This window comes from Oryctolagus cuniculus, chromosome 3, assembly GCF_964237555.1.
Source record: "Oryctolagus cuniculus chromosome 3, mOryCun1.1, whole genome shotgun sequence".
Lineage (NCBI taxonomy): Eukaryota > Metazoa > Chordata > Mammalia > Lagomorpha > Leporidae > Oryctolagus > Oryctolagus cuniculus.
In genome coordinates, this window is record NC_091434.1 from 92,491,533 (window position 1) to 92,518,247 (window position 26,715).

Consider the following 26,715-nt stretch of genomic DNA (forward strand, 5'->3'; position numbering starts at 1 on the left):
GTGCCAGCATCCAATATGTTTGCCTGTTCCAGTCCCAGCTGCTCCACTTCCGATCTAGCTCTCTGCTATGGCCTGGGAAAGCAGTAGAAGACGGCCCAAGTCCTTGGGCCCCTGCACCCATGTGGGAGACTCAGAAGAAGCTCCTACCTCCTGGCTCCTGGAATCTGGTTCCTGGCTTTGGATCGGTGCAACACAGGCTGTCGATGCAGTTCCAGCCATTGAGGCCAACTGGGGAGTGAACCAGCGGATGGAAGACCTCTCTATCTCTCTCTCTGCCCCTCCTTCTCTCTCTGTATAACTCTAACTTTCAAATAAATAAATAAATATTTTTTAAAAAATCAATACATACTATCACTCTAGCTGTTCTCAGCACTCTAAGTTACAGGCTCAGTAGGCACAAGACCTGACTTCCAATTTAAGGCAAGGAAGAGATTTCCTAAATGTTTCACTTTTTTTTAAAGATTTATTTATTTATTTATTTAAAAATCAGAGTTACACAGAGAGAGAAGGAGAGGCAGAGAGAGAGAGAGATGTCTTCCATCCACTGGTTCACTCTCCAATTGGCCGCAATGGCCGAAGCTGCGCCGATCCGGAGCCAGGAGCCAGGAGCTTCTTCTTGGTCTCCCATGTGGGTGTAGGGACCCAAGGACTTGGGCCATCTTCTACTGCTTTTACAGGCCATAATAGAGAGCTGGATCATAAGTGGGGCAGCCGGGACTTGAACCAGTGCCCATATGGGATGCTGGCACTGCAGGCGGCGGCTTTACTTGCTACACCATGGCACCGGCCCCTCCTACATGTTTTAAAGCTGCATAACTTGGAACTTCATTTTGTAGGTTCGTCAACCTCATTAAGACACATTTTTCAAACTTTCTTTTATTTAAAAGATGAAAAGAAAGAGACAAACAAGCTACAAGGATCTTCCTTCTGTTGCTTCCCTCTCCAAATGCCCACAACAGCTGGGGCCAGACCATGCCAAAGCCAAGAGCTTGGAACTTAATCCAAGTCTCCCATGTACATGACAGGGACCCAAATACTTGAGACATCATCTGCTGCCTCCCATGATGTGCACTAGCAGAAAGATGGATTCAGAAATAGAGTTGGAACTCAAATCCAGGCACCCCATATAGAATGTGGGTGGCCCAAATGGTGTCTTAACTTCTGGACCAAACACCTACCTACCTCCCACTAAGACATATTTTAGTTTAATTTTGGTTTGGTTTTTATATAAATACTCAATCTACAATATCTATCTCAAGTACTAGAACTTCAGTTTCAGTAACAAGCCTATAAATAGATAATGGCTCATAGTAAAAATTATTTTTTTCTCATAATAAGTTCAAAATAAGTGTTTACACCACAATGCAGGCCCCATATGTCTCCTGATTCTTCTCTGCCACAGGGAATTCTATAGGGTGGGAGGATGAAGGGATTGGTATCTATAAACTTGCAACGCTCAAAGCTAAAATTCACTTTATAGATCATTTATTTCAGCCTCACTTTTTTTTTAAAGATTTATATATTTATTTGCAGATCAGAGTTAGAGAAAGAGAGAGAGAGAATCTTCCATAAGCTGGTTCACTCCCCTGATGACCACAATGTCCAGCACTCAGCCTAGGCTAAAGTCAGGAGCCAGGAGCTTCATCCAGGTCTCCAATGTGGGTACAAGGGCCTAAGCACTTGAGCCATCTTTTGTCACACTTCCCAGGCCAGTAGAGGGGGGCTGGATCAGAAGTGGAGCAGCCAGGACTTGAAACAGTGACCACATGGGATGTCAACATCACTGGCAGTTACTTTACCCACTAGGCCACCACTCCAGCTCCTTAACATTTTTGTTGATGAAGACACGGATGTCCAAGGCTATAAAAATAAGTGGGAAAACCCAAACTGAAACTCAAAGTTTCAGACTCAGGGTCCATGGATATTTGTGGTTACAGTAGCCAAAGACGAATTAATAATATTTTTAAGATTTTATTTTATTTTATTTGAATGGCAATGTTATAGAGAGAGGGAGAAAAAGAGAGAGAGAGAGGTCTTCCATTCACTGGTTCACTCCCCAAATGGTCACAACAGCCAGAGCTGGGCCAGGAGAAAGCCAGGAGCCAGGAGCTTCCTCTGAGTTTCCCATGTCGGTGCAGGGACCCAAGTACTTGGGCCATCTTCCATTGTTTTCCCAGACGCACTAAAAGGGAACTGGATCAGAAGTAGAGGAGCCAGGACTCGAACCAGTGCCCAAATAGAATGCTGACATTTTAGATGGTGGCTTAACCTGTTATGTCACAATGCTGGCCCCCAGGTGAATGAACTTAAGAGACTAGTTGTGAATTTAAGAATCTCTGATTCTATATCCAGCCCACTTTACTCATTTATACCTCCTGCTTGACCACTGTAAGCGGTTAGGTTTGTGCCTCTTGATTTAAAGGAAGCCTACATGAAATATTTCAGTGAACAAATACTCCTTTGATAAAGCAAGTCACTCATTGTCTATCTTAAATATTGTAACTGATATTTCTAAAAGTTGAACCTATTTTAAAAAGGGATTTGCAATCACAGAGTAGAGGACTAAAATATGTTTTAATATAATCTGGTATTGTTAGGTTTACCAGCTTCTAGTTTACAGTGTGCTGAGTTTGTCCTTATATATTTATGGACAGACCATAACAAGAGATCTCCAGAATTGAAAAGCTTTTTCTATCAACCTAGGCCAGTAATGCCCTCCACTGGCAGAACTTGCCTTGTCTCCCATCTGGAATTTCACTACCTGTTTTGTCATACCCAAAGGCACTGTTCTGACACATCTCATTAATTTTTACAGGATCTTGACCCATAAGAACAAATGGTCTATTCTTCAATGTCCAAGTATGCATATAAAAAGAATAGAGTTTAACTTAAGTGCTATATAAGTAATCTTGGGTCCAAAATATGTGTGTGTATGTATGAAGAAAAGATATGAATTTCCTGAGGCTGTTATTTATTAAGCTTCCAGGTAAATAAGTGTAGCATAAGACCCTCCAAATCTATCTGGAATAACACTATCAAATATTATTGTTAGTTGTTAGTTTCTTATGCACATTATTCTAGTCATTTTAATGCTTATATATTCATATTTTATTACAACTTTGTGGATGAGAAGCTCCAAGAGAACATGGCTAAAATATTCAAAGTCCTCTCCCCAGTAAAAATATCAAATCCTAAAAAATTCAAGAGTCAGTATAAAAAAAAGTTGGTTACATGACCATAATTAAATAATTGTTCATGAAGTAAAAATAAAACCAAACTACAATGATTCATATGAATAAAAGTTATCAAAAATGAATAAGAAAATCCAGATATAATCAGATTCTAACTCCAAAATATTCACCTTTTCCCAAAATAACCACTTTTAAGAGAACTCTAATCATCCAAAACTTTTGTTAATCAGCACTTCAGTCTTCCAAAATTTCATTTCTGGAAGAAGTAATCAAGGAGAATAATAAAAGCTAACATTTTTTGAGTTCTTAATAAGCACAAATTTTTCACCCAAGTTACCAGTTTCATCCTCATATGAGTTATTATTATACCTATTTGGAAGATGATGGAAAAGAAAACTTGGAACAGCTGGAGTTTATTATCTCAGGCCACTATGATAGTAAGTGATGCAGTCAGTCCAGTCTCCAGAGCCCACATTTGTATACACTACCTTTGCTTGCCACCTGAAGGAGCAACTTCACTCCATAGTTGCCTTTCAAAACAATAGCCATTTAAAAAAATAAAATGCTAGTTATTGGATTATAAAAATTAACAGAAAATCCCTAAGGAAGTTTGAGTGCTTTTGTGTTAATAAACCAGTGAGCATGTGGAATTCTTCCTGTTTGTCTTCACTGAAAAGGGCATCTAATTAGAGGAATGGACGATGCTAGTAAGAACTGTGGGACATCTGAACCACTCCTCACACACCCAACACGTTTCATAAGCCTTGAGTAAGTGAAAAGGAGAAAGTAGGTTTTTCCCTTTTAGAATTTTACTTATTCATTTCTATATTTAATTTGCAAGCAACAGACCAATAAGTATCAGAAAACCTAGACTACATTGCAGTCCATCTAGACATAAGGACATTTCCTCTTGTAGGTGAAATTGACATAAGACAGGCAGGCAGTGAGTCATAAAACGTGGTGAATTACAAAACAACTACTTCTATGTCAACTGGTACCTCAGTAGAATAAATATGCCACCACCATATCAGTCTTCAGTTTGAGAACACAGAAAGCCAGAAGTGAAGTAAATGAAGTAAGGAAGTGATGGTGAGGATCAGACAACCATGTAGCCACTAATTTGGGTGGAAGCCTTGACAACAGCCTTGTCAGAACTGCCAACCCTTCAGAAAGCTCACAGCACTCCCAGTCTGAAAGCAGCCAAAGTCCAGGAAAGTAGCTTATCTGAAAAAAGCAGTAATTATACCAGAAACCCTTTTTAAAATTCTCCTTGTTGATTCCTAATGTGGAGGTTCCTGCCATTTAAAAAAAAAATAAGATAAAGTCTGAATAAGGCTTCTGATTTGATTCTGGTTCAACCAGTGAGTAGTTCACAGGATTAGTTCACATTATTATAATAAAGTGGCGTGTGTAATAGGAAGCAGTATAGTGTACAAGAGAGAAAAGATGAATTATGGAATTACACCTGAGTTCAAATCTTGATGCCACTACTAAGTAAATTACTTTACCTAGTTAACAAACTCTCTGGGTCTCACTTTGTTTATAAGCAAAAAGGAGGGAACTTCACAGGTTTTGTGAAAGATTAAATGAGGAAATATATACAAAAAAATGGAGTGTAGTCCTTGAACATCCTGGATGCATTTGTACTTATAAGTTCATATTATTTGTTGATATTAGATATGCAGCATTATTTTCAGTGCAGGTGGTGAATGAATAAGATATGACCTTTGCCCTTAAGAAGCTTACAACCTTGATTTGGAAACAAAACTAGCCGAGATGAGAAAAGAACTACTGGTAACTGGGGGAATACTTAGAAGAAAGAATAGATTATTGTGGAGTAGAACAGTTGAAGAGGATGCATGGTGACAACATGTTGACTGGGTTCAGAAGCCTGAGGAAGAGCAAAAATCTGAGAACAAAAACAATACTCAGGTTTCATTTTTAAACAAATTTTAAGAGATAGTGATGACTTCATCTTCAAGATAAAAGACTCAATGAATCTAATGCTTGACATAATGAATTCTATACATGATGAATTCTTTTTTTTAAAACTTTTATTTAATAAATATAAATCTTGAAAGTACAACTTTTGGATTATAGCAGATTTCCCCCCATAACCACCCTCCCACCCACAAACCATCCCATCTCTTACTCCCTCTCCCATCCCATTCTTCATTAAGATTCATTTTTAATTATCTTTATATGCAGAAGATCAACTTAGTATATACTAAGATTTCAACAGTTTGCACCCACACAGACACAATAAAGTACTGTTTGAATACTAATTTTACCATTAATTCGTATAGTACAACACATTAAGGACAGAGATCCTACATGGGGAGTAAGGGCACAGTGACTCCCATTGTTGATTTAACAATTGTCACTCTTATTTATGACGTCAATAATCACCCGAGGCTCTTGTCATGAGCTGCCAAGGCTATGGAAGCCTCTTGAGTTCACAAACTCTGACCTTATTTAGACAAGGCCATGAATTCTAAACCTTTGCTAATCAAAGTGTGATTCGTAAAAACAGCTTCTTAGAATTTCAGGATGTATTAGTTATATAGAATCACAGACCCCAGACATACTGACTCAGAATTTTGTCTCTTTATTAAAAATTATTTATTTATTTGTAAAACACAGAAACAGAAAGTCAGAGACAAACATCTTCCATCTGTTCATTCACTCCTCAAATGCCTGTAACAGCCACGGCTGCACCAGGTAGAAGCCGGGAAGGAGGCAGGAATTCAATCCAGATCTCTCATATGGGTGGCAGGGACCCAAGTACTTGAGCCATCAGCTACTGCCTCCCAGGATGTACATTAGCAGGAAACTGGAACTGGAAGTGAAGCCAGGACTCCAACTCTGGCAGTCTACTGTGGGATGCAGTTCTTAACCTCTGTCTCAAATGCCTGTTTATATCTTAACAGGACTCAGAGGTGATTTATATGTATATTAAAATTTAAGAAGCTTGGCTGTGGGGGCCAACACTGTGGCTCAGCTGGTTAAGCTTGCGTAACCTGCATCCCATAAGGGCACCAGTTAGAGACTTGGCTGCTCCTCTTCCAATCCAGCTCCCTACTAATGCACCTGGGAAAGCAACAGAAGATAGCACAAATGCTTGGGCCCCTGCAGCCACATGGGAGACCTGGAAGAAGTGCCTGGTTCCTGGCTTCATCCTGGGCAAAACAACACAGCCTGTTCAGGAATCTACCAACTAGTTCAGTAAAAGGTATAAAACAGGAGGACTACCTAATGAAGTTTTATATGCCATACAAAGGTTTTACTTTTGACACATTGGATGGTCATTTAAAAAACTTGAGTATGGAATAAAGATGATCACATTTTCATTTGAGATAGACCAATTTGGCAGCAGTAAGAAGGATGGCTTAGGGGGAGGGAGAAAAGAGGGGCAAGTGAAGAGACAAGAGATTGGCAGACAAGAAAAGGAGTGAGTTGAAATGTTGATTTGAATTGTGGCAGATATGGTCAGGGTGGGAAAAAATGAGGAAATAAATTAATATGTGGAATTAATAGAATCTAAGGACTGACTGGATGTTAAAGGGTTCTAGCCATCAAGAAATCCTCCAAAGAATTAAAAATTACAGAAGGTTAATGGATTCATTTTCAGTTTGTTAGAAAACTCAATGTCTTATTAAAAACCACAAAATTTGTCATTTTAGGATGCAACTGGCAAGTTTAGGCATATGTTGTATAATGACAGCATTCATTGAGATAAGGAATATGGATAGCAAGCAGATTTGAATGAAGAAGAAACCAGTTCAAGTAAGGTGGTTGATATTAGACTGCTTACAGTTCACAGAATAAATAGCATGTGGTCTCCTTTTAAAGTAAGAATAAACTGCAATGGTAGATCAAGTCCAAGTCATAGTAAATTGAAATTTATTTCTTCATCAGGAGCTCTGCAAGTATAAACTCTTAAATCCCTAGGATCATGTATAATAATGTTTTAACGTCCCTTCACAGGTTCATGGAAGACCAGGAAGAATAAAGACTGGTTCAGTCTGGGGTTTTAAGGCAAACATGGATACGACAAAGTACAGGACTTGTCTAGATCTATAGGTCTATGATAGCACAGAATACATTTGTTTCTGAGTCCAGACATGGGCAGGTATAAAGACAACCCAGGGAAGAGATTAAGTATTAAAACAAACCAAGCAGAGATAAAATGAGAGAAAATCCCAGAGAAAGAAAACGGACATCCTGAGTTTTAGAGGCAAGTCCCTCCATCTCCCACCATTCATGCTTTCAAAATCTCTAAGCCTGGTTCCCTAATGCAGTGATTCTCAGAGAGATACATGGAACCATGTGGAGAGCTTTTAAAAATACTGATCCTATTCACACAATGAAACCTTATGATTTAACTGATATGAAGTGGGGAACTATCATATTTATACAATAGATTCTCAACTCTTACCCACATTAGAAATTTCTGAGGCTTCTGAAAAATATCCTTCCTGGGTCCTACTTCTCAGAGATTCAATTATCCTGAAGCGGGGTCCTGGCATCAGGTATTTCTTAAAAGTGTTTGGTGACTGTAACATGAGACCAGAGTTCAAAACCAATCCTCCAAAACAGAAGCTCCATATTTTTCCATAATTTTCAAAACTACTTCCCTCATCCCATTCTAAGTATAATCACATCTTTTACCCAGCTTAGACTATGAGAGTCTGAAACAAGTCCTTACCATCTTTTCCTTTTCTTCTTCTTTTCTATCAGTTTTATTTTTGATAAAGAAATATCACTACTATCTAGAGCTCATCACATCCTCAAGCAGGTTAGTGAAGATAAACATGATGAAACCATTGTCCCTTCTACAAGGGACATTTTCTTTATGATCACAACCTTGGAAAGTCACTCTCATTTCAAAATTAAATGATAAACAAAATGATCCAAAAACCTTGTTAACCCCTGAGGCATCTCTCCATTGATTTCCTTTCCTTCAAAGTCAGTATTCTAAGAAAATATGGTCTTCTTAGGACCAATATTGGTATAGTGGTTCCTGATGGTCTCTAACAACTTTGGGAAGTGCAAAAAGCTGAAGAAAAATCATCTGTTCCAGAAACTCTAGTTAGGCCCCAGAAGAAAGGTCTTATACCAAGTAAAGTCAGAAGGGGAAATACACTATGCCTGTACAAAAGAAGAGAACTTCTTGTATTAGATAAGAACAAATAAATGATTGAAAAGAAAGACAAATTGGGGCCGGCATTGTGGAATAGTGGATAAAGCCATAGCCTGTGACACCAGCATCCCATATGTGAGCCGGTTCCTGTCCTGGCTGCTCCACTTCTGACTCAGTTCCCTGCTGATGGCCTAAGAAAGCAGCAAAAGATGGTCCAAGTGGTTGGGCCCCTGCCACTCACCTGGGAGACATAGATGAAGCTCCTCACACCCAGCTTTAGCCTGGCCCAGCCATGGCCATTGCAGCCATTTGGGAAGTAAAGTAGTAGATAGAAGATTTCTCTCTCTCTCTCTCTCCATCTGTCTGTCTCTCTCAGTGTCTTTGTAATTCTGCCTTTCGAATAAACAACAAAATACATATATATGTGGGAACAAATATCAGATACTTTTTACTACTAAAATACTATTTGGTCATACTATTTGTTGCAACAAATTTAGTAAAGATACATATAGCTTAAACATGTAAATTTAGTAGAACAATAGCTAGGCACAATTTGAAAGAAAAAATAAAATAAGGTTGAATTATTTGCCAATTTATAATATGAATTAAGGGTAAATTTGCTGGCAATTTAAGTAATTACGTGACATAGTAATTTCTGAGTACAATAAAAGTGGGAAACCTATAATAGCCATATGTATAAAAAATTCCCATGATATTTACCCAGGATAAATAGGACCAATGCCAAGGACTGGAAAGTCACAAGAAATTTCCACTCATTTCTCCTAAAAGAGGTGGCATTTGTGCTTGCTGTTGGTGGCTGCAGCCTTTGAAGTGGGATGAACTACCCTCCCAGTCAAAGCAGACGGGCTGAGCCTGAACCATGGCCAATACAGTGGTAGCAGCTGAACTGACTATTGCTGCAGGATTTGCGGGCCGTTATTCTTTGCAAGCCATGAAATGTAAATAAAACAAGTTGTTCAAAGTCTACAAAAATCTGCATTCAGTGGTGGTTATTACAGAGGTTGGTTTGAATCCAAACTGACAAAATGAGAAGCACATTAGCGGTAAGTGTAAGCCCTTCTGCCAATTAAGGAAAAAAAAAAAAAAAGATGCTCATCATTGAACTATCATCTTTAATCACCAAGACAAAAGAGTATCTCAAAATTAATGAAGATTTACTAGAAGGTCAAGCTAAAGAATTAAGTAAATGTGTGGTGAATTTTCAGTTCCTGTTGCTTATATATATAAGTACCAAAATTTATTTTTTAAAAAAGCTTCAGAACTACAACTTTTTAAAATATTTATTTTTATTTATTTAAAAGGCAGAGTAACAGAGACAAAGGGACAGACAGAGAAACAGATCTTCCATCTGTTTGTTCATTCCCCAGATGTCTGCTCCAACCAAAGCCAGGAGCCAATAACTCCATCCAGGTCTCCCATATGGGTGGCAGGTACCCAAATACTTAGGCCATCCTCCACTGCTTTTCCAGGTGCATCAGCAGGGAGTTGGATCAGAAGCAGAACAATTGTAACTTGAACTGGCACTCTAACATGGGATGCTGGCATCACAAGTGGTGGCTTAACCCACCGTGCCAGAACACTAGCCCCAGAGCTACAATGTTTAAAAATTACTTAGAACAATCTGAAAAAGAAAAAAATAAAAGAAGATGAAAGAAGGAAGGGAGGGATGGAGGGAGGGAGGAAAGAAAGAAAAAGGTGGTGACATTTCTGGACAACTAGACTTGAATTTTTAAATCAGTTGACTAAGATAAAAAAGATACAACTTTGGGAATACTTTGTCAGAATATTCTGTCCTTTCTCATGTTGACCTCCAGGGAGAAGACAGTCTCTCTATTTTTCTCTTTCTCTCTCTTTCTCTCTCTCTCTCTCTCTCTCTCCCTCTCCCACCCTCCCTCTCTAACTCTGACTTTCAAGTAAATCTTTTTAAAAAATAAATTTTGGGGGGATCAGCACAATGATGAAGCAGTTAAGATCACTGCCTGCAGTGCCGGCATCCCATACGGACGCCAGTTCAAGTCCCAGCTGCTCCACTTCTGATCCAGCTCTCTACTACGGCCTAGGAAAGCAGAAGATGCTCCAAGTCCTTGGGCCCCTGCACCCACTTGGGAGATGGAAGAAGCTCCTGGCTCCTGGCTTCAGATCAGCCCAGCTGCAGCCATTGCACCCACGTAGGGACACGTAGGGAATGAACCAGAGGATGGAAGACTTCTCTCTCCCTCTCCGCTTCTGCCTCTCTGTAACTCTTCCTTCCAAACAAAATAAATATTTTTAAAAAATAAACCTGTTTTTTAAAAACAGTGGTGTCCATCTGTCCATCAGTATTAGCACCCATAACTCTCATAGGATGTTTCAATTCCTGCAGGTAGAGCTCCCATGTAAGTCCAAGAATCTTAAGGATCAAGGAGATCTTGTTAAGACAATAAAAGTAACCCCATCTCAGTTATCTTTTCTGTCCCCATTGGAAAGCTCTGTGTGAATTCTGAAAAGAATCAATGAAAAGAAGAATAAAGAGTTTAAATGTCCCTACCTTAGCATGAGGCAAAGATTCCTTGAGGCTCCTCCATAATAAATCCCAATCACCATGGTTAAAAAGAAGGTAGATTTGGCTAAACAGCAAGATTTGGGTATTTGTCTGAAGCAGATCTAAATATGTGAACCTGAAACTAAATGACTCCAATGATGGTTTTCAGGATTTAGATATATAAGATACTATTTATCTTAAGTTCTCAGGTAACAACTACCATTAGCTCATGCAACCTAACATGATTCCTTGCCTGTTAATTGCTCAATAATCATTGAAATGAAATTTTTGGTCTTAGTTTGCTCAGTATACTGCAATTAAGAAAGCCTGCTTTCACAGTTGTGCAATGAAAACACCCTCTGAAAAACTGAAGGTTGCTTAAGTGCAAGATATTCCTATTTTAACTAGAATATGATACTGTAACATCCCCACTGTATATCCCATCAGCCAGCTTGCCTGTCAGTTCAGCAAGCTTCGGTAAGGGACTAACATATGGACAACATATAAAAGCTGACATTTGGAAGATCTTTGATTCACCCTTTGGATCTCTGCCTTCATGCCCAGAGTTTTGCCCTTAAATTTATCTCCCCAGGATACTGCAGAAAAGGCTTGTGTTTGGTCAAACATGTTCCATCATTGGTCTTATGTGTTTTACTTTTCCCTTCAGATTTGTGGGTTAGTTTTATTTGGTGTATAATAGAAGGAACTAGCAGCTTATATTTTTTTATGCTTTGGAAATGAATCAGCAGTATATGCATTACATATCCTTTATTAAGTGGTAGCTTGATATCTGTCCTTAGATTGGTTGTCATTTAAAATATTTATTTAATTACTCTAATTGTAGTAATATGCTAGCCACTCTATGTCTCTCATCAAGATCAAATAAGAATGAACTAGATCTCTCACTTAATTTTTAAAAATGTGTATCTATACTATCTAATGATAGCCTCTAGACACATAGGACTGTTGAACACTTCAAATACGATTAGTCTAAATTAAAATACACTATAAGTATAAAATACATGTGCATACCTGTTTTCAAGATTACTAATGAAAAAATATAAAACCTCTGAATTTTTTAAACAGGTTGTGTGTTGATATATTTTGATTGTATTAAGTAAAATAAAATATATTCTTAAAATTAATGCCATCTCATTTTATTTTTAATGTAATAATTAAAAACTTTTAATTATCAGTGTGGCTTGCATTGTATTTCTAGAGGACAGTTTTGCTCAAGAGGCTCAGAGATTCCTTGAGATTTTCATTCTTAGTGTCTCTGGTTAGTCCTGCTATTAATTAATTCTTATTTAAAGATTTGCTTAAATTTTATTTAATCTATTTAATTTACTTTAATTTATTTTTTGGGCCGGTGTGTGGCATAACAGGTTGAGGTGCTGCATAGAACCTACCTCCCATCTTAGAATGCCAGATTTGAAGGGGGACTACTGTGCTTCCAATCCAGCCACCTGCTAATGCATTTGGGAAGGCAGCAGATTATGGACAAAGTACCTGAGTCCTTGCCACTCAAATTGGAGATGTGTATGGAGTTCCTGATTCCTGGCTTTGGCCTGGCCTAGCCATGGCTGTTGCTGGCATTTGGGGAGTGAACCAGAGAACAGAAGATTCTCTCTCTCTCCCTCTCTCTCAAACTGTAAAATAAATAATAAATAAGTCTTTTAAAATGTGCTTATTGTCTTACTTCTGGAATTGACAAGAATATAAATGGCAAATTAAACTAATTAAGGTCATCAATCATATTTAAGTGGCAATGATCTTGACTTTCCAAAGGCTTTGGAAGACTATCCAAAACTGCATTAATGGATTTATGTCATACAAAGTGGTACCAAGTGCTGAATCAGAGATATTCTATATTGTTTTTGCCTATGGGTAGCTTCCTCAGCCTAGAGCTCCACTGAGCATAGAAAACAGCAAGTGAAACACAATAACCCACACACTGATGCATTTTGAGTGAATAGCATAGCACTTCTTCCGAAACAACATCATAAACCAAAACATAAGAAATTGAAAATTAGATTTCTTCCTGGCACATGGGATTTATTCTAAAGCTCAGCTTTCATTGTATATGTGATGAAATGTATGAGGTATGCCCACCTTTCTAAACATCAGAAGTACTAAAAATATGGGTGACCACAATATTTGTGACCCACAGAAGACAAGAAAAATCCTCTTAAAGAAAACAAAAGAAATAATGAGAAGTGAAAAGGTCAAATATAAAATATGAAAAAAGTTCACCAATAACCACTCTATACCACTGGTTTCCATCCACAGAACTGAAAAGCAAGAATTTTTTAAGGCAGCTTAACTTTGACAAAATAGCAAAGTCCTTTTGATCCAGGATATACAGCAAGGCCTTTATTAACTGTCAGAGTCCAAACGAAGCATAAGACTTAGATGAGCCCACTTGTGCAAAGGAAATAGAAGCCTGCAAAAAGAGAGCATGCAAGAGTAGAAATGGATAGATCTCAAAAAGAAAAGAGCTGAATTGGGAAAATTGTTCTATGCAATTTTCTGACCAAAATTCAGTAAGGAAATACATCTAATAGCTGTAACAGAATATTTAAAAAGAAAGAAAGTTATCTTCTCCAAGACAAGCTTCTAGTAGAAGAAGTTTAATAAGAGATCATTCAATGGATTTCCTAAATCAAAGATAGTGTATTCTAATAGCTTAAGAAAATAACCTCTGAAAAATTTTCCACAAAAAAGAGGTTAAAGACTGCTCAAAATTTATATATGCAAGTACCTGTTATTATTTTATTTCAATTCATCTTTAATTTTCCCATTTTACAGATAGATAAAGCATTGAATTTATTTGAATTGGCGAAAATTATAAAAATTCTGTGAATGGACCAGACCTAGAAGTAAATTAATATCCAATTGCTTTTTTTTATTATTAATTCACAGTAGTTCTGTTCTTAGGACAATAGGAATGGCTTTTAAGAGACCTAAGAGGAAAAACATCCTCTTAATCGGACCTTTACTAGATAAGATTACCAGATAGATGTTCCTCAACTTTTAGAGCTCAACATTTACGACATTTTCCACAAAATAATGCTGAACTCCTGAACAAAAATATGAGAATGCTTTTAAGTGTTAATTAATTTTTAAATCTTTTTTATTATTTATTTATTTAATTGAAAGTCAGAGTTATGGGGGGGTGAGAAGGAGAGAGAGGGAGAAGAGAGAGAGATCTTACATCTGCTAGCTCACTCCCCAAATGGCCGCAGAACTAGGCTGATCAGAAGCCAGGAGCCACGAGCTTCTTCCAGGCCTCCCAAATGGGTGCAGAGGCCCAAGGACTTGGACCATCTTTGACTGCTCTCCCAGCTGCAATGGCAGAGAGCTGGATCAGAAGTGGAGCAGCTGGGACTCAAACCAACACCCATATGGGCTGTCAGCACTGCAGATGACAGCTTACCCTGCTGCGCCACAGTGCCTGCCCTCTTTAAAGCTCTTATAAAATGGATACAATTATGCACTTTTAAAAAACCCAAAGTGGTTCAGGCTATCCATGGTATACTAAAGTTCTCTTTTTATAATGTCTTGTGGAACGTTTTCCTTCTTAGTACTTTATTATTTTTCATCCACATAGTAGGCTACTCTACTAACATCACAGTTTTTTTCAACCACCACTATATCCATGACTTTAAAGTTATGTACAATTTTCCACTATTTTTTAATTTTTTTTATTTTTTGAGGAATACAAATTTCATAAGTACAACTTTAGGAATATAGTTATTCTTCTCACCATACCCGCCCTCCCACCCACACTCCCACACCTCCTCCTCCTCCTCCCACTCCTCTTCCCACTCCCATTCTCCATTAGGATTCATTTTCTTTCTTTCTTTCTTTTCGTTTTTTTTTTTTTTTTTTTTTTTGACAGGCAGAGTTAGTGAGAGAGAGAGAGACAGACAGACAGACAGAGAGAAAGGTCTTCCTTCCGTTGGTTCACCCCCCAATTGGACACTATGGCCGGCGCCTGTGCCGATCTGAAGCCAGGAGCCAGGTGCTTCCTCCTGGTCTCTAATGTGGGTGCAGGGCCCAAGGACTTGGGCCATCCTCTACTGCCTTCCCCGGGCCACAGTAGAGAGCTGGACTGGAAGAGGAGCAACCGGGACAGAATCCGACTGGGACTAGAACCCAGTGTGCCAGCACCACAGGCGGAGGATTAGCCTAGTGAGCCGCAGCGCTGGCCAGGATTCATTTTCAATTAACTCTGTACACAGAAGACCAACTGTATACTAAGTAAAGATTTCAACGATTTGCATATACATACACAAAAAAATACTGTTGAGAACTAGTTTTACAGTTAATTCTCACAATAAAACTCACTGAGGACAGAGGTCCTACATGGGGACTTAGTGCACAGTGACTCCTGTTGCTAATTTAACAATTAGCACAATTATGTATTATGTAAGTAACTACCCAAGACTCTTGACATGAGCTGCCTAGGCTATGGAAGCCTTTTGAGTCCACAAACTCCATCAGTATTTGGAAAGGCCCTAAGCAAAGTGGAAGTTCTCTCTTCTATATGGAAAAAAGTACAACCTTGTTTGATGGCCACTTATTTCTGCTGGAGTCTCACTCACAGGGATCCTTCATGTAGAACATTTTTTGCCACAGTGCCTTGGCTTTCCATGCCTGAAATGCTCTCACAGGCTTTTCAGCCAGACCAGGAAGACTTAAAGCTAATTCTGAGGTCAGAGTGTTACTTAAAGCAATTGTCATTCTATGAGTCTGCTGGGTAGACTGCTTCCTATGTTGCAACAGTCTCTCCTTTTAATTCTATTATTATTACTAGATACTTGATCCTATTTATAGGATCACTTTAGCACTTAATCCTATCTATATTTTCACTTGTTCACTTTAACACCTAATATGATCACTTTAACAATTAAGATGGCAGTTTTACCACCAAGTTTTGGGATTTAGAGTCCCATGACAAGTTTCAAACTGTACCCTTGGGGTCATTGCTGTGGCACAGCAGGTTAAAGCCCCAGCCTGCAGTGCTGGCATCCCATATAGGTGCTGGGTCAAGTCCTAGCTACTCCACTTCTGATTCAGCTCACTGCTGTACCTAGGAAAGCAGTAGAAGATGGCCCAAATCCTTGGGCACCTGCACCAACTTGGGAGACCTGAAAGAAGCTCCTGGCTTCAGATCAGCCCAGCTCTGGACATCGCGGTCAATTGGAGAGTGAACTGGTGGATGGAAGACCTCTCTTTCTCTCTGGCTTTACCTCTCTCTGTGTAACTCTGTCTTTCAACTAAATAAAATACATCTTTAAAAAAAATTTTTAAAAAACAAACTGTACCCTTAGAAGTCCACATGAATGTATGCAGAACTATACAGCTTTCCAGTTACAAAATTCTTCCTCCCTCTCTTATTTCCACTCTTGTTTTTACTGAGATCCACCCTAAATTGACTTTATACACATATGATTAACTCTATGTTAAGTATTCAAAAAAAAGTACAAAGAAAAAAAAACTAAAAAAACGAACCTGTTTCTTGACAGTCAAGAAAAGGGCAGCTCATCCTTTCTTGAGTGTCAATTTCACTTCTACAGATATCCTTTCAGGTGCTCTATTAGTTACACAGATCAGGGCAAACATATGGTATTTGTCCTTTTGGGGCTGACTTATTTCACTGAGTATGATGCTTTACAGATTAATTTGTTTTGTTTCAAATTACTGGATTTCATTTCTTTTACCACTGTGTAGTATTCCATAGTGTACATATCCCATAATTTCTTTATGCAGTCTTCCTTTGATGGACATTTAGGTTGATTCCATGTCTTAGCTATTGTGAATTGAACTGCAATAAACATGGAGGTGCAGATAACATTTGTATTTACTGATTTCATTTCCCTTGGGCAAATTCCCCAGAGTAGGATGGCTGGATTATATCGGAGGTCTATATTCAGATTTTTTTTTTAACAGGCAGAGTGGACAGTGAGAGAGAGAGACAGAGAGAAAGGTCTTCCTTTGCCGTTGGTTCACCCTCCAATGGCCGCCGCGGCCGGCGCGCTGCGGCCGGCGCACCGCGCTGATCCAATGGCAGGAGCCAGGAGCCAGGTGCTTTTCCTGGTCTCCCATGGGGTGCAGGGCCCAAGCACCTGGGCCATCCTCCACTGCACTCTCTGGCCACAGCAGAGAGCTGTATATTCAGATTTTTGAGTTATCTTCATACTGTCTTCTATAGTGGCTTTACCAGTTTACATTCCCAATGACAGTGGATTAGTGTGCTTTTTTCACAACATCCTTGCTAGCATTTGTTGTTTGTTCATTTCTGTATGAAAGCTCATTTTAACTGGATGAGGTGAAACCTCATTGTGGTTTTGATTTTTTTGATTTTTATTTCCCTGGTGGCTAGTGATTCTGACATTTTTTTTTTCATGTATCTGTTTGCCATTTGGATTTCCTCTTTTACAAAAACATCTGTTTAAGTGCTTGGCCCATCTCTTAACTGGATTGTTTGTTTTGTTGTTGTGGAGTGTCTTGATCTCTTTGTATATTCTGCTTATTAATCTTTTATCAATTGGATAGTTTGCAAATAATTTCTCCTATTCTGTCAGTTGCCTCTTCACTTTCCTGAGTGTTTCTTTTGCCATACAGAAACTTCTCAATTTGATGCATCCCATTTGTTAATTGTGGTGTTGACTGCCTATGCCTCTGGGGTCTTTTCCAAGAAGTCTTGCCTGTGCCAATGTCTTGCAGGGTTTCCCCAATGTTCTCTAATAATTTAATGGTGTTAGGTCATAGCTTTAGATCTTTAATCCATGTTAAGTGGATTTTTCTGTAAGGTATAAGGTAGTAGTCTTACTTCATACTTCTGCATATGGAAATCCACTTGTTTAGCACCATTTGTTAAAGAGGCTGTATTGGTATTTTGATTGGTATCGCATTGAATCTGTAAATTGCTTTCGGAAGAATGGACATTTTGATGGAATTAATTCTTCTAATCCATGAATATGTGAGATTTTTCCATTTTTTGTATCTTTTTCTATTTCTTCCATTAATGTTTTGTAATTCTCATTGTAGAGATCTTTGACATCCTTGGTTAAATTTATTCCAAGGTATTTGATTTTTTTGTTGCTATTGTGAATGGGATTGATCTCAGAAGCTCAATCTCAGCCTTGGTATTGTATATGTATACAAAGGCTGTTAATTTTTTGTGTACTGACTTTATATCCTGGTACTTTTACCAAACTCTTCTATAAGAGTTCCAATAGTCTCCTGGTGGAATCTTTTTGGATCTTCTATATATAGAATCATGACATCTGCAAATAGGGATAGTCTGACTTCGTCCTTTGATAGCATCCTGTAGATTCTCAGCAATATTTTTTAGCTTTCTAATTTTCTCTTCTTGGTTTTGGTTTGACTGTATAATTTCCTGTGCTTTGTCTTCTATGTCAGATATTCTTTCTTCTGCTTCACTGATTCTGTTGTTAAGGCTTTCTACTGCATTTTTTATTTGTTCTGTTGAATTCTTCATTTCATTTTGATTACTCATTATAATCTCAATTTCGTGGGAGAAATTTTCTTTCAGAAATTCAAGCATTTGCTTCTGATTACTTCTATGTGATCTTCTGATCAATTTTTGAATTCCATTTCTTGTATTTCTCTAATCTCATCATCTTCACAATCTAGTATTGAAGTACTATTCTTTTGGGTGCATCATGTTTTCTTCTTTATTCTTGTTTCTTGAGTTAATGTGTTTGTTATTCAGCTTTGTTTAGATACTCATTGGTTTATTCTTTGTTTCTTCACTGTGGTGGTTTTTATCTTTGTCTTATTCCTCTGTAAATAATTGGAGTGTCTGCTTTCAGTGATATCTAGAGGCTTATAGTGGGTGTGGCCAGGGAACTCAGTCTCCAGAGTGAAGGGCATGTCTAAGATGACACACCCAGGTTTGTAGTAGTAGTAAATTCTCCTTTTTTGGTAAATTTATTTATTTATTTGAAAGTCAAGGTTACACAGAGAGAGGAAAGGCAGAGAGAGACAGAGAGAGGTCTTCCATCTGCTGGCCCACTCCTCAGTTGGCCACAATGGCCGGAGCTGCACTGATCCAAAGCCAGGAGCCAGGAGCTTCACCCAGGTCTACCACGAGGGTGCAGGGGCCCAAGGATCTGAACCATCTTCTATTGCATTCCCAGGCCATAGCAGAGAGCTTGATCAGAAGCAAAGCAGCCTGGATACAAACTGGCACCCATATGGGCATACCGGCACTGCAGAAAGTGGCTTTACCCACTAAACCACAGCATTGCCCCCCCCTTTTTTAAATCAGAAGGGAAATTTATTCTGCACAGCTGAGCTCCTCTCCTCAAAGGAGACCAGTGCCAGAGCCCTAGCCCCAGTGTGTATAATATTCATCTGCTCTGACACAATGACCAACAAAGGATTTGTGCAGTGCTCAGTGTAAGCTCAGATTTCCAAGCAATGTCCCTGACCAGGTAACCAGGAAGCCCTGTGTAGAGTCTCCAACAGTGACTGCCCAAAGTCCCAGCCACACTGTGAGTCCTCCCACACAGCCTCAGTTTTTTTCACAGTCACAAACATCCATCCCTCCTAGTTCTCGCCACCAGAGCCAGGAGTTTCCACTAGGCTGGTTGCTGGACATGAGCTGGCGCAACTGTTACATATGTCCAAAATGGCACCTGCTCTATCAGCTTGTTATAGGTGCCATTGTAAAGTGATCAGGGAGAGAGAAACGTGTCACTCCTTTTTTCCTTTTTCCTTTTTTTTTCTCTCCTCTAGTTTGGCAGGTACACTATCCCCTACAAGGCTCCAAGCCAGGTTTCCTCTAAGCTCTTCCTGTAGCTTTATTGCCAATGGCTTGGGCTGCTGTGGTCTGGTTTCACCTCACTTTCCAATACTGGTGCATAGGTTCTCAGTTGCTGGAGTCCCGAGTTGTAGACATCCACGTACTCTACATAGGTCCACCATGTCCTTCTAATTTGCATAGAGTTTCCTCTGTCATTTTCTCCCTAACTCTTCCCTGAGACTGCAGTCTCTCCACTTTTTTAAATCTATCTTCTCCTAGACAAGAGCAGTAAGCTCCCTCCCTACCCTGCCATCTTGGAACTTTCCAATTTTTTCACTATTATAAACCTTACTATACTGCTGTTTTTTGTCTTATATTTTCCAACTTACATAAGAATTTCATAAGGGTAAATTCCTAAAGCTGGGACCTCTGAGTCAAGGATTATTGCATTTTTAGGGCTCTTGACAGCTATTATAAAAATTACTCCCCAAGTCACTTGGGCCAATTTACATTCCCACTAGAAATAAATGAGAGGGGTTGTTTTCTCAAATCCCCAAGAATGTTGAGTGTTATCAATTGTTTTAACCATGTCTGACAGGAGTGGGAGAACATAACTCAATTTTTACTCCATTTGAATTTGTTTGTTTGTTTTCAGAGACAGAGAAACCAACAAAGAAAGAGAGTTTCTAATCAAGGGCTCATTTCCCAAATGCCAAGAGTGAAGAACTCAGTTTAGCATTCCCATTTAACTGGCAGGAACCCAACCACTTGAGACATCACCACTGCCTCCCTAGGGTCAGCACTGGTGGAAAGCTGAAGTCAGGAGCCAGAGTCTCAACATGAATCCAGACACTCAGATATGGAATGCAGGTGCCTCAACTGCCAGGCAAAATTCCCACCTCTGTGTTATTTTTGACAAATGAATGCTGATTGTTTTATTTTATATTTTATCTTTTATTCTCTACACTTTTGATCCTTATTATATTCTTTTTTTAAAGATTGATTTATTTATTTGAAAGTCAGAGTTACACAGAGAGAGGAGAGGGAGACAGAGAGAGAGGTCTTCCATCCACTAGTTCACTCCCCAATTGGCCACAATGGCCGGAGCTGTGCCGATCCAAAGCCAGGAGCCAGGAGCTTCTTCCCACATGGATGCAGGGGCCCAAGAATGTGGGCCATCTTTCACTGCTTTCCCAGGCCATAGCAGAGAGCTGGATGGAAGTGGAGCAGCCGGGACTTGAACTGGCGTCCATATGTGATGCTGGTGCTTCAGGCCACAGCATTAACCCACTGCGCCACAGCACCGGCCCCGATCCTTGTTATCTGTGCAAAGGAAAAGCATAAAATAAAGTTCATTGCCATGAGACTTACAGGGTATATTATTTGATCCCAGGGATTGGTAAACATAATTCAGTGCTCAGTTGAATATGAATTTCAACATTTTTTCCTGACATCTTTGGTTTAGATTGTCATCAGGTGAAGCAGAAATCAGTCTCATTCCAAAGTATTAGGAAGAGGGAATATTTTCATTTGGCATTTGTTCAGCAAAAAAAACCTTTCAATATTAATTCAAAATTTCAACTTACTACCTATATTATTTTCTCTACAATTTCTATCTTTCATGAACACAGATCCAAATCTAAAAAGAAAAATTTTATGTTTGTACTTTGAAAAGAAATGAATAAATATAAGGCAAGTACTTTGAAATTCTTATGGAAGCTGACATTCCTACTGGGTGTCGTAAGTACAATGTAAAGACTTTGAAGATTTAAAATGCATCAAATTAAAAGCTACAACCATTTAAAAAAAATTATGCTATAATCAACTCTGTCAACGTTACTGGGGGCAAGAAAAAGATTTTTCTGATATGAACACAGTTGGGAGTAAAGATATTTCCTTCATAGAGATGGCAATATCTCAGGGTTGGAAATTAACATAGATAAAATTGAAGCAGTTTTATGTTGCTGGACATGATAGAGAAGTAAGCCACAAAGAGAAAACAACTTTTAAATTGCAAGAAATTGGACTGCTTATGGAGTACCATTGATTCTTGAAGATTTGAGGACACCTTTAAAAAATCAGGTTCAGATCCAACATGGGAAGCGAGATACACAGCAGACCCATAGAATGGCAGATGTCCTAAATAGCACTCTGGCCTCAGAATCAGCCCTTAAGGCATGCAGATCTGGCTGAAAAGCCCATGAGAGTATTACAGGCATGGAAAGCCAAAACACTCTGGCAAAAAAAAGGACCTAAATGAAAGATCTCTGTGAGTGAGATCCCAGTGGAAAGAACAGGTCTTCAAAGAAGAAGGTACCTTTCTCTGAAGGGAGGAGAGAACTTCCACTTTGACTATGACCTTGTCTAAACAAGATAAGAGTCGGAGAACTCAAGGGGCTTCCATAGCCTTGGCAGCTCATGACAAGAGCCTAGGGTGATTACTGATGCCATAAACAAGAGTGTCAATTTGTTAAGTCAACAACAGGAGTCACTGTGCACTTACTCCTCATGTGGGATCTCTGTCCTTAATGTGCTGTACATTGTGATTTAGTGCTATAACTAGTACTCAAACATTATTTTTCACTTTATGTTTCTATGGGGGTGCAAACTGTTGAAATCTTTACTTAATATATGCTAAACTGATCTTCTGTATATAAAGAGAATTGAAAATTAATCTTGATGTGAATGGAATGGGAGAGGGAGAGGGAATTGGGAGGGTTGCAGGTGGGAGGGAAGTTTTTTTTTTTTTTGGGGGGGGGGGGAAGCCATTGTAATCCATAAGCTGTACTTTGGAAATTTATATTCATTAAATAAAAGTTAAAAAAAATCAGGTTCAATCACTTATTCATCTACTACTTCAATCTCCTTCACAGTAAGTTGGTCAAATATTCATTCATCCAATGTTTAAACCACAAATGAGGAGGAATTCATCACCTATTCAGGAGCCCACTTAAGTTCTCGGCAGCCATGAAAATTTTAAGTCTATCTTGGTACATTTTGCTGACATCTGTTTTCTTACACTTAATTCTTATTGATCCTACTTACATATTGAAATAACAGAAGATTGGTTGGATAATTCTATATCCATTCCTAACCATCTCTGCCATGAGCAAGAGCACTAAATATTCACTTTCTTGTATCCAGTTCGGCTAGGGTTTCCAAATATAATGCAGTTCGGCCTAATGAAACATAGGAAGGGGTGAGTACTGTTGTGTAGTGTGTGAAGCTACCACTTGTGATGCTGGTGCGTGGTTTGAGTTCCTACTTCTCTATTTCTGATTCAGCTCCCTGAAAATGCGCCTGGGAAGCAATGGAAGGGGGCCCAGGTACTTGGGCTCCTGTCACATGTTTGGGAGACTTGGATGAAGTTTCACTCCTGGCTATTGCCACCATTTGAGGAGTGAAACAGTGAGCTGAAGATATCTTTCTCCACGTGTGTCTCTCTCTTTCTCTTCATTTCAAACATACAAATCTAAAAAAAAAAAAATAGTTCACAAGAAGATTCTTGAAAATCTTTAGTCATCCATCTACCCCTTACGTCTGCCTTGAGCACAAAGTTGTTAAAGCTACAATTACTATTTGCATGCAGGAATGAAAGTTCTCAGGAATCACAGATATTAGCCTTCATACTTCCAAGCTCTAAACACTAGCATCTGACTGCCTTCAGACTTTCTGTTACGCAGAAGAGTAAATCTCATCATTCCTGTGAGAATCTAACTCAGGTTTTAATATGCTTGCACCCAAGAACAAACTTATTTAACACAGACAATATGGTTACATTGAAAAGTTAAATATATATCCCATGTGATAACAACTCACACCTTAAGAAAGGGTACAGCTAACCAGTTTGGAGACATTCTCACATTCAAGTGTCAACAACAACACAACAACAAATATTCATTCGTGTGTGTGTGTGTGTGTGTGTTCATTCACAATTTAAAAACTATAAGGTAGAGTAAAAACTAAAAGTTACAGAATAGAATAAATGTAAGTTAGAGACCCTTGACTTCTGATGAAGACCTCTGAGAGCAATTTAATCATTGCTCCTGATCAATGCCTCTCTTTCCTATCTTCTCATTCTATTCCTATCTCATGTCACCTCCAAGTTCACATTAAATTAAGATTTCTAAACCTTGCTGAAACCTGAAAGAACAGTCTAATTAGTTTTCCCTTCCATTCTTTCTTTCAAGTATATTATGATGTCAGTTTTTTTTTTTTTTTTTTGACAGGCAGAGTGGACAGTGAGAGAGAGAGACAGAGAGAGAAAGGTATGATGTCAGTTTTTTGCAAATTATTTGGAGCCACAGTTTAATCTTAAAAAAGAGTATTAAGTTTCAACCTTCCTAGGATCACCAAATGTCTCAAGTTCTAATGTGACTTTGAGATAGAAACTTGCTAAAATATTTTCACTTTAACAGCAAAGTGCCCAACCAGAAATATTTCTAAAATTTTTATCTATTTTGTAGTTTTGTATCAATAATACTATAATAGAATTAATGTAAGTAGTATCTTCCAGATATGAAATAAATACATCAAGATATGAATTTCTCCCATAATTTATGGCCAACTCAATACTTTTTAGTGAAAAACTATAATTGTATAATTATAGAAATATGCTTGAATTGTATTTCTGAATCAGTATAATTGATAATATATCTCATATCTATTTTAACAAAAGCTTCTAAAGTATCTTGTTTGAATTGCGATTTTGCCCCTTTTAAGCTAACTAATTTGGGACAAATTACTTAACCCCATTTATATTCATTATCAATAAAAAGAGGATAGTTATGTTTATATCAGGTTTACTAAAAGAATAAGCCTAAGGTAACTATATTTATATGACTGAGCATCATCTCTAGCCCAGAAGTGTTCAATAAAGAGCAAGGCATTTCCATTCTTACAAAGGTATCAATATCCTTTGCTATTCCTTGGACTTCGGTTATATTCAGGTACATAAAAGAATTCATGAAAAATAGAGTTAAGTTTATTTCAGTACAATAAATTTTTAATTCCAGACATAGTTGTTTCATAGTATGTATTTCCCATAACTCTCTGAAGACTCCTCATACTACTCTCTCTTATACCATCTTACTTTCCCTTTTTTTTTTTTTTTTTTTTTTGGACAGGCAAAGTTAGACAGTGAGAGAGAGAGACAGAGAGAAAGGTCTTCCTTTTTCTGTTGGTTCACCCCCCAAATGGCCGCTACAGCCTGCGTGCTGCGCCAATCCGAAGCCAGGAGCCAGGTGCTTCCTCCTGGTCTTCCATGCAGGTGCAGGGCCCATGTACTCAGGCCATCCTCTACTGCCTTCCTGGAGCACAGCAGAGAGCTGGACTGGAAGAAGAGCAACCAGGACAGAATCTGGCGCCCTGACCGGGACTAGAACCGGGGGTGCCGTCGCCGCAGGCGGAGGATTAGCCTAGTGAGCCAGGTTTCTAGTATTACAACTCAAAATCATTGAATACCTGCATGAATATAAATTCCTCATAGATTTATGTCGTCCTCTTTTATATCTGAACCTTTGCTCATCCTTTTGCAGAAGTGAAATTCAGATGATCTGGCTAGGGATTTTTAAAAAGATAGCAACGGTAAGGGACTGGATATAGAGAGTTTCCTGATATTAGAGGTATGCCTGAGTTTGTGTTACCTAGAGGACATCCTGAGAAAAGGATTTTCATATATAGGAAATTTTAAGGAAAATCTGGGAGTAATGGCAGAGAAGTAGGGGAGAAATACAGAGAACGGTGTCTTATCAATCCATCTATCACTGAGGATGACTTGAACACATTCTTACTAAGGAAACTGTGAGAGGAAACACATCTTCAAATCACTGCTCCTAAGGGGCAGCATAACTGGGACATTTTTATCCCCCCTCCTGACATTACAGTTGAGAGCCGATCTCAGGGATTACTAATTCCCTGGCACTCCATTTCCTACTGATCATGAGTCACAAGCACACCTGTTTTCTGGGGTCTGAGGAAAAAGAAATCAGGCATTCTTAGTGCCAATACTGAGAGACAGAAGTCAGGGGTGAGCCCACTGGATGATCGGAAGGATGAGGGGGAAGGGAACACTAACAGGAGCTAACACCAAGCCATGAAAAAAATGACAGGATAAATCTCAGACATGAAAGGGATGAGGGTAGAAAAAGCCAAGGGTTAGAAATTTTTGCTGGACGGAAATGTTGGTAGCCCAAAGAGAACTGAAGGATAAAACAAAAAGGAAGTGGTCAGGTGTCATTCTGATATTAAAAGAAAAAATAATACATAAAAGCAAAAACAGAAAAGAAAAAAAAAAAAGCTGGACTTTTGACTTGGAGGATGTGCTGCATATCTCCACAAAACAACTTCAATCTGGAATAACAAGAAACTCATTTTGCTCCAGGTCTTCTACAGTTCATGGCCACACCCTGGGCCTCCAGATGCACTCTTCTACCTCACTGGCTGTTGTAGAACATGCTGCACTCCGCAAAGTATGTTCTATCCATGTGTGTTGCCATTCCAGCCACACTTTTCAGTGTCTTGGAAAGAGGGATACACTGCATAATTCTTCAGGCCTGATTTTTCCTTTCAAAGGAAAATCCAGACATGGCTAGGCTTCACAAGTCCTCTGGAATCTGAAACTGAGCTCACTGGCATAGCATTCTTTTCTGCTATACAGATTGCGTTGGGCATTGCAGTGGAGATATTGAGAGAAGCCTGCAGCTGTGGGCAAAGGCCCTCAGTCTAGGCTGAAGTGGATCTAAAATTGGGAAACTGCAACACCTGACCTCTCCTCGAATGACTTCTTCAGCAAACATTTATTAAGCTCCTGCTTTTCTGTCATTTAGATGAGGATCTCTGGCAGTCTGACAGGAGCAAGTAGGAAGGAGCTGGTCTGTCACTGAGTCCATCTGTGCTATGGAAGCCGAACTTGTAGACTAGGTTGTCAGGATCTCATTGTCACTTATTTTCTAGTGTGTGAACACCAAAATCTGTTTCCATTCCACCCCTGCCCAACCAGCTCATCCTAGGGGGGACTTCAGTCAAATCCATCTCTGAGATAAAAGAGGACAAGTCTTGC

General features: G+C 38.9%; 2 long non-coding RNA genes across 2 annotated transcripts in view; one reads left to right on the plus strand and one right to left on the minus strand.

Annotated features, from left to right (window-relative positions):
• LOC138848997 (uncharacterized) overlaps nt 1-26,715 on the plus strand; it is a 244,817-nt gene that overhangs the window by 151,454 nt on the left and 66,648 nt on the right. The window lies entirely within an intron of this gene.
• LOC103348757 (uncharacterized) overlaps nt 20,589-26,715 on the minus strand; it is a 43,980-nt gene continuing 37,853 nt past the window's right edge. Inside the window, exon 3 of the long non-coding RNA XR_007920401.2 lies at nt 20,589-20,978. This is a non-coding gene — a long non-coding RNA (uncharacterized lncRNA). The remainder of the gene's footprint in view (nt 20,979-26,715) is intronic.